The sequence below is a fragment of the Vicugna pacos genome, chromosome X, assembly GCF_048564905.1.
Source record: "Vicugna pacos chromosome X, VicPac4, whole genome shotgun sequence".
Taxonomy (NCBI): domain Eukaryota; kingdom Metazoa; phylum Chordata; class Mammalia; order Artiodactyla; family Camelidae; genus Vicugna; species Vicugna pacos.
The window spans coordinates 55,291,878-55,298,759 of NC_133023.1; the positions used below are offsets into that span (position 1 = coordinate 55,291,878).

Sequence of the window (6,882 nt, forward strand, 5' to 3'; positions counted from 1 at the left end):
AGGGGCAGTCAGTCTGGTTGGAAAAGAGGGTACATATGAGAGCAGGGGTTGGGGGTAGGGGGCAGAAGAGTAGTTCAGGACCCAAGCCCCACCACCAAGCACAACGACCTTCCTGTCATCCTGCACGCAGCAGTGCCTGGGAACTGATAAAAATAGCTTCCATTTGGCCATCCCTTGCTTTTTTTTCCTTCCTTTTTTTTAAAATTAAAGTATAGTCAGTTTACAATGTTGTGTCAATTTTTAATGCACAGCATAACGTTTCAGTCATACATATACATACAGATACAACTTTTCATATTCCTTTTCATTATAGGTTCCTACAAGATATTGAATGTAGTTCCCTGTGCTATACAGTAGAAACTTGTTGTTAATCTATTTTATGTATAGTAGTTAGTGTCTGCAGATCTCGAACTCCCAGTTTATCCTTTCCCACCCCTTTCTCCCTGGTAACCATAAGTTTGTTTTCTGTCTCTTTTAAATCTTTCAGCCACCTGAGGAGGCAGAGGTTGCTGGACCCACTTTGCAGAATGGAGTGGACGTTCAGAGAGGTGAAGTGACTTTTTCCAGGCTAGTCAGCCAGGAGGGTTGGTGACAACATTCCTACCCAGTCTGCTTTCTTTTTTATTTTTAAAATTTTTAAAAAAATTTTTTTTCCCTTTAATGGAGGCCCTGGGGATTGAACCCAGGACCTCGTGCACGCCAAGCACACACTATCACTGAGCTATTACCCTCCCCCATCTAGGCTGCTTTCTGATGTGTTCTCCAGAACCCCTCAATCACTCTGATGCCTAAGGGCTGGATCTTTCAGGGGCCACACCTTACTCACCATGCGGCCCCAACCAGGCACCTAGTGTGAGGGTAGGTGCTCCCCTGGTGAGGCTTGTGCCCTAGAGGGAGCTTCAGTCTACCTCACTGCATCCCCATTCTTTCACCGTGCTCTTCTCCATTTACCAGGGAGAAAAAAAGTCAGAATCTCCTGGATGAGGGTCCTGGAGGGCCAAGCAAAACTCTGCTGAGTGCCATATCCCTTTTGCAACACCCCTCGGGAGGACAAGGAGTCTTGTCCCATCGCAGGCCAGCTCCTAAAGGCCTGGCTTGGAAAATTCCCCACCTCTGCAGTAGGGGTGGGTGGGCGTACATCTGTTCTCATCCCACCCTGTTCCAGGGTCACTACCTCAGCTTGGGGCTGTCTAGACTCTTCAGAGGTGCGGGTGGCAACAGTGCCAAGGCACAAAAATTCCATCACGGACGCCTGACCTTGATGGACTCTTCAGTCCCCTTTACTCCCACAGTGAACAGGTGGAGGCTGTCCCCCTGCCACTGCTTGGCTGGGCCACCCTGTGGAACAAAGTCATCGGTAGGCCCAATGTTTGCTTCTTGTACTCCCTGGGGTCACCCTGAGGAGTGAGGTCAAACAGGATAATAAGAACAGCTGAGGGGGGAGGGTAGCGCTCAGTGGTAGAGCACATGCATAGCATGCATGAGGTCCTCGGTTCAATCCCCAGTACCTCCATTAAATAAATAAATAAACCTAATTACCTCCCCCCAATAACAAATAAAAAGAAAAAGTTTAAAAAAGTTACATTATGAAATAGAATAGCTGACATCTATTGATTGCTTAACTATGGGGCCAGGCACTATTCTAAGAGTTTATTGGGATGAACTCATTTAATACAACTCTGTAGTAAATATGACATCGTTACTAAAATCATTCCCATTTTACAGATGACAGAAACACAGGAAGTTTAAGGAACTTACTCAAAGTCACACAGCCAGCAAGTGGCAGGGACCTCCTGTTCTCATTTACACTATCATGCCTTTTAAGGTGAGAGGGACCGGCATCGAGGGTGGTATTCAAAGGGGACTCCTTTGGCCTCTGTACTGTTTCACGAGGAGACTAGATTCATGTATTAGCTGTGTAATTAAAAAACCATCCAGGAAAAAGGAACCCTCCTACGCTGTTGGTGGGAATGTAAATTGGTGCAGCGACTATGGAGGACAGTATGTAGGTTCCTTAAAAAACTAAAAGTAGAGTTACTATAAGATCCAGCAATTCCACTCCTGGGCATATATCCGGAGATAACTATAATTTGAAAAGACACATACCAAGGTAGTGTCTTAGTATATATATAATGGAATATTACTCAGCCATAAAAAAGAATGAAATAATGCCATTTGCAGCAACATGGATGGACCTAGAGATTATCATATTAAGTGAAGTGAGTCAGGCAGAGAAAGATAAATATCGCATGATGTTGCTTGTATGTGGAATCTAAAAAAAAGATACAAATTTACAAACCAGAAATAGATTCATGGACATAGAAAACAAACTGTGGTTACCAGAGGGGAATAGGACGGGAATAGATTAGGAGTTTGGGATTAACAGACACACATTACTATATATAAAGTAGATAAACAACAGAGACCTACTGTATAGCACAGGGAACTATATTCAATTTCTTGTAATGAGCCATAATGGAAAAGAAACTGAAAAAATATGTATATATGTATGTAAATGTATAATTGAATCACTTCACTGTACACCTGAAAGTAACATTGTAAACTGACTACACTTCAATAAAAAAAAAGATTAAAAAAATACAAAAGGAAAACAAAATTAAACTTCTTTAAAAACCTGGGACAAATGGTGAAATCTGAACATGGCCTGGATATTAGATAAAAGCCTTATATCCATGCTATTTTGCTAAGCTTGACAATGTAAATGAACGTCTTTGTTTGTAGAAATTACCTAGGGAGGGATTTAGGGGTAAAGGGCTATTACATCTGCAACTTTCTTTCAGATGACTTGGAAAACAGATACGAGAGAGGCTGCACAAAGGATAAAGGCCATGGGGTAGTGTGCTAGTAACTGGTGATACAGGGAGAGGGTATCAAGGAGGTCTTTGTACTATTCTTGCCACTTTTCTGTAAGTTGGAAATTATATCAAAATAAAAGTTGCTGAAAGGATATCTCTCATGTGGAATGGGTTTGGCGTCAGATGCTCTGCCCAGGACCAGCTTAGAGCCCTTGTAAGAAGAAGGTGGGGCCGAGGCCGCCTGGGAACAAATGCTCCCTGGCTGTGTCTTCTGGCCTCATCCCCAGGGAAGCACCGCTCCCTTCCACAGTTCAGTCCCCTCCTCTCCTCCAGGCCAGACTCACTTTGCTTCCAGATTCCTGGCTTCTTCCCTTTTCCCACTGTCTGGCTATCTCCAACCTCTCAGCCTGGAGTTACTCTCAACTTTCCCTGCAGCTTTTGGAACCATGAAGGGGAGCACTGCCCGCTCTCCGAGTGGAAGACACTATAGCAGCCAAAGCGCCCCTTCTCCAAGCCACTCAGGGTCCTTCAAAGAATATAAGCCGTGCCTGAGGCTCTCAGGGTGGCCCCATCCTTGGTTCAGATTGGCTGAAGAGAAGGGATTGGGGCTTGTGTCCTTCAAAGGGTGTCACCAGCTGAGAGCCTAGAGTTCTTGTTCCCAAAATGGAAGGGGGCCTGCCAAGCTGGGTGAGGCCCCTGTCAGGAAGGTCGCTCTCCCTGAGGAGCTGGCAGTCTGGGGGTGGGGTGGGGGTGGTACTTGGCTGCTGCGGGGCTCCCACAAAGAGGAAAAGGCACACCCTGGAAAGCCTGGTGCCCGCCGCAGAGATCCTCCACTGAACAGCAGCAGCTGAGCAATGTTCCTTCCTAGGGTCTTACCTTGGAGGATACCCAGTTGTCCATTCGAGGCCTGGCACGTGGTCAGTTCTCTCTCTGAATTGTTAGCTACCCTCCTCACTGTGGCTGCTGAGGTCCTCCCAGGACTGGGCACAGCCATGGGGTAGCTTCATTGTTAAAAAAATTTAGGGGGGAGGGTATAGCTCAGTGGTAGGGTGTGTGCTGAGCTTGCATGAGGTCCTGGGTTCAATCCTCCATTAAAAATTAAAATAAATAAATAAATAAATAAATAAACCCAATTACCCCCCCAAAAGCATTAAAAATAAGTAAAAACTTTTTAAAAAACTGTAAAAAATTGAAAACAATTTATTGAAGTATAGTTGATTTACAATGCTGTGTTACTTTCTAGTGTACAGCAATGTGATTCACTTATTTACAGATTCTTTTTCATATTCTTTTCCAATATGGTTTATTACAAGATACTGTATAGAGTTCCCTGTGCTATAGAGTAGGATTTTTTAAATTTACATAGCTTTTTTCACCATTTTTAATTGAAGTATAGTCAGTTACAGTGTGTCAATTTCTGGTGCACAGCATAATGTTTCGGTCATCCATACACATACATTTATTCATTTCCATATTCTTTTTCCTTATAGATTACTACAAGATATTGAATGTAGTTCCCTGTGCTATACAGTAAAACTTGTTGTTTATCTATTTTATATTTAGTAGTTTGTATCTGCTAATGCCAAACTCCTAATCTATCTCTCTTGCCCCACCTTTCCCTTTGGTAACCATAAGTTTGTTTGTGTTCTGTGTCTGGAGGCAGCTTCATTTGCATTGGGGTACTGCACACCCCAAACTGGAAAGCCTAAGCCTTGGCCCTGAGTTGCAGAACTGGTCAAAGCACCGACATCTTTGGCTGTGGGGTCTGAAGGCCAGTTTGAGCCCAGTGCCCAGGTCTTCATAGGTGATGGGGTGAGAGATCCCCTCCAGACACAGAGGGCAGGCTGTGGCTGCAGAGGGAACTGGGTCTAGAAGCTGGGCCTTGCTTCTGGGGGTCAGGACTTAAAAGGAGCTTGAGGAGACAGCAAATGGAAAACATGCTTTCTCCTGTGATACCCACAAGTTCCTCACTTAGAATCCCACATCAATTGCTGACTCAGCCAAAATGTCTGTTGATGACAGATGGGCAACAGCAGCAATAATATTAATCAGTAATGCTTACATAGCAATTACCATATGCCAAGCGCTGTTTGAAGCACTTTCACACATCCATCTCCTCATAGCAAGTCTTTGAGAGGTCCTATTTTTATTCCTGTTTTAAAGATGAGGAAACAGACTCAAATAGGTCAAGTGACAAGCACCCAGTGAAACAGCTGATAAGTGGCAGAGTCTGGATTTCAAACCAAGTAGTAGTCTGTCTTCAAAGTCCACAACTCTGTTTTTTTTGAATTGAAGTATAGTTGGTTTATAATGTGTTGGTTTCTGGTGTACAGCATAGTGATTCAGTTATACCTCTCTCTATATATTCTTTTTCAGATTCTTTTTCATTATAGGCTATTACAAGTTTTTGAATATGTGCTAGACAGTAAGACCTAGTTATTTATCCATTTTGTATCAAAGTCCACACTCTTTTTTAATAAGGAGCAGAGTTGCTTCTCAGACCAAAGCCTTTACTCTTTTTTTTTTAATTGAAGTATAGTCAGTTTACAATGTTGTGCCAATTTTTGGTGTACAGAATAATGCTTCAGTCATACATACACATACATATGTTCCTTTTCATATTCTTTTTCATTATAGGTTACAAGATATTGAATATAGTTCCCTGTGTTCTACAGAAGAATCTTGTTGCTTATGTATTTTATATATAGTAGTTAATATCTGAAAATCTCCAACTCCCAGAAAGTCCACACTCTTTACCATCCTGCTCTACTGTCTTGAGTTTGGAAAGGCCATTGTGTAATTTAAGAGGAGCAGAGGAACCTGAAGATGAGCCCCAGCTGGGCCTGGGATGGATGTGCTGCTCATTATGCAAATCCCCAGTGGAGGTCCAGGGTGGCTGAACCAGCGTCAGGGGCTGTGGGGGAGACCCAGGCAGGGCTGCTCCTGTGACAGGGGGGCTCCTCGGGCAGATTCCACAGCTGGTGCCAGGACATAAGTGAAAGACAGGAATCAGGAACTGGTGTGGTTACCATGAAAACCAATGGTGTGATAAAGCTCAAAGCCGAGCCTTTCTGGTTGTTTAAAAAAAAAAGATACTTGAAAAAATTCTAGATTTTTTTTGGAGAATGGCTTAGGACAAACCATCTGTGCAACTCGGATGAATTTGTTAGCACATTTGCTAGTGAATAGCGGTCTTTTCACTTGAGTACAAAGAGGATTTCTAAATTACTCTAGTATGTTTAGTATAGCTGGAAAAGTGCTTGCGTATGAAGAGGCACAGGGTTGGATAGTTGAGGAGATTGGGGTGGTGGTGTTAGGGAAAGTTGGAAGAGGGCAGAGGGCTTGGGGTGGGGTAGGCAGAAGGAGAGAAGTTAGAGGGAGGGAGAGTGTGAGCTGAAGTGGGGGGAGAAAGAGGGGGCAGGGAAGGGAGAGAGAAGGTGATTTAGAGCTGGAATCTGCAGCCCCCGCTCAGTCTGCCTCAAGTGGATTTCCATCTATCTTTTTAAAAATTTGTTTGTTTAATGGAGGTACTGGGGATTGAACCCAGGACCTCATGCATACTAAGCATGCACTCTACCACTGAGCTATACCCTTCCCCTCTTTTAAAAAAATTTTATTTATTTATTTATTTATTTATTTGTTTGTTTATTTATTTATTTATTTTTACCATCCATCTTTGCCATGAGGATGGCATCCACTGTGACCCCTTGGCTTGCCCTTTGCCCCAATGTCAGGTCTGGGAAGTTTGGCATAAAAGGTGTTTGTTTGACTTCTTTGAACTCCAAATTAGTGACAAGGAAACTTTGCTGTCTCACATAACACCCCTTTGTGTTCCTGCTATTGCTGTCCCCAAACATGAGTTGTCTGCAGGATACACTTTGGCAAACACCAGCCCAGAGAACAGAGGCTGTCCTCCTGGCCTGACCTTCAAGGCCTTCCGTGATCAGGCCTCAGCCTCCTGCCCAGCCTGATTCTCCACCTTGCTTTGTGCATCCTCTATGTAGCCAAACTGGGCCACCTGCTGTGGCAGGCATACCCCAGGTTTCCACTGCTTGGCTGGTCTCTA

At 43.8% G+C, this 6,882-nt stretch overlaps 1 non-coding gene across 1 annotated transcript; it reads right to left on the minus strand.

Annotated features, from left to right (window-relative positions):
* Positions 1-6,338: 6,338 nt before the first annotated feature.
* On the minus strand, positions 6,339-6,412 carry TRNAT-AGU (transfer RNA threonine (anticodon AGU)). The gene has a single exon. It is a non-coding gene; the product is annotated as a tRNA-Thr (tRNA).
* Between the last annotated feature and the right edge of the window lie 470 nt (positions 6,413-6,882).